Source organism: Physeter macrocephalus, chromosome 11 (genome assembly GCF_002837175.3).
Source record: "Physeter macrocephalus isolate SW-GA chromosome 11, ASM283717v5, whole genome shotgun sequence".
Taxonomy (NCBI): Eukaryota; Metazoa; Chordata; class Mammalia; order Artiodactyla; family Physeteridae; genus Physeter; species Physeter macrocephalus.
The window spans coordinates 71,911,423-71,912,869 of record NC_041224.1 but is presented as its reverse complement, the minus strand read 5'-3'; the positions used below and the strand labels follow the sequence as shown (position 1 = coordinate 71,912,869).

The following is a 1,447-nucleotide window of genomic DNA, read 5'->3' as shown; positions in this document are numbered from 1 at the left end:
GGAAGTGGCCAGAGCCGAGCCATGGGGCAGGAAATGGAGCCAGTACTCAGGGAATCGAAGCTCGTGTTCCCCGAGAAAAGGCCAGAAGGTGAGGGTGTATCCCCGGTGCACCAGTTCTCGTGGCCGAAACTCTAGGTTTTTGCAAAGAGGTGTTGCTTACCGCGACAAAGTTTCAACCAGGATCCGCATGGAATGTACGCCAACACCCCTCCGAGACTCCTTCGCCTGGCCTGGCCTTGCCGCACCGTCCTCACTTCACTGGTATCACGGATTATACGGATGGCCCCAGGCTGCTCTGCTGCCGGCATTCCGTCCCTGGCATTCCACCTGGCTCAGTGTGAGAGAACACACACATACTTGAGGAGGGTGCACAGGCCCACCGAGGGAACAGTCAATACCACCCAACGATGTGTGCTCTATCTCCACAAAACGTTGCATTTGGGGAGCGTCTAGCCTGTGTGTCCACAGCCAAATGTGAAAGCATCGTGGCGCAGATGCCTTCAGAGCGAGCGGCCATCTGGACAAAGAGCACCGCCGTCCGCAACCCCCTGGTCTCGAGCCCTGCAATTCCTCTCCTGGGCACTCTCCTCTCCATCACAGCAAAAGGATGTCTTCCTGAACCCCTGACACACCCTCAGGACAACTGTGCCCCCTCAGCCTAAGAGTCACTGCCTTCTAGGGAAACACACCCGCCCTTGGCACATATATTTCCACACAATGGATGTGCCTTCAAGGCGAAGATATCTACCACAAGGGAAGGACCCTTGGTCGAATTTGACCGCCACCGTCAAAAGCGACTCGTACGGACCCGTGACAAAAGGCACCTGAGGCACACCTGGACTGATCAAGGGAGACTCACCATCAGGCATAGTTCCTGGCCTGCTGCCTAGACAGACGAGCTACCCTTGGCCCACACACAAAGCTAATGGCATGGGAAGCAGTCTAATGCCCAACGTGGTGGGGAAAATCCTTGGAGCCTAATGGCAAGGGAGCCATTCCGATGCCCAAGGTGGGGGGGCAACCTGTTGCAACAATTGGGTCACTTACTGTGTTTCCTGGCACTTTCGCACTCTGGGCCCATCAGTGACGTGACCTCAGAGAAACCGTGAGGTCCAGTTCTTCTAGAAGCAACGTTTAACCCACAGCCGTGCAACGAGAGAACCCAGCAAACAGCCTAGACACTTGAACTGGTATGACTACTCTGGCCTGTGGCGAGGTACGCAGGATAGCACAGTCTTGACACAGCAGAGGGTGATAGAAAAAAGGACCCCCGCTCCACACATCCTCTCCTGCCCTTAAACCTGTAGCCTTTCCTTGGAGGCCGACTCCCTTCTTTCCACATGATTGCGCCCAGTGACCGACGGGAAGTGCTGCAATCCTCAGGGAACGCTGTGTGGGTTCGGTGGACTAACGATGCTGGGCTGTCCTGTGGAACATCTTCACATCT

General features: G+C 55.8%; 1 long non-coding RNA gene across 3 annotated transcripts in view; it reads right to left on the bottom strand.

Annotated features, from left to right (window-relative positions):
- LOC114487132 (uncharacterized) overlaps positions 1-1,447 on the bottom strand; it is a 30,688-nt gene that overhangs the window by 25,040 nt on the left and 4,201 nt on the right. For all 3 annotated transcript variants that reach the window (XR_008618753.1, XR_003681870.2, XR_008618754.1), the window contains exon 3: positions 161-327. This is a non-coding gene — a long non-coding RNA (uncharacterized lncRNA). The remainder of the gene's footprint in view (positions 1-160; positions 328-1,447) is intronic.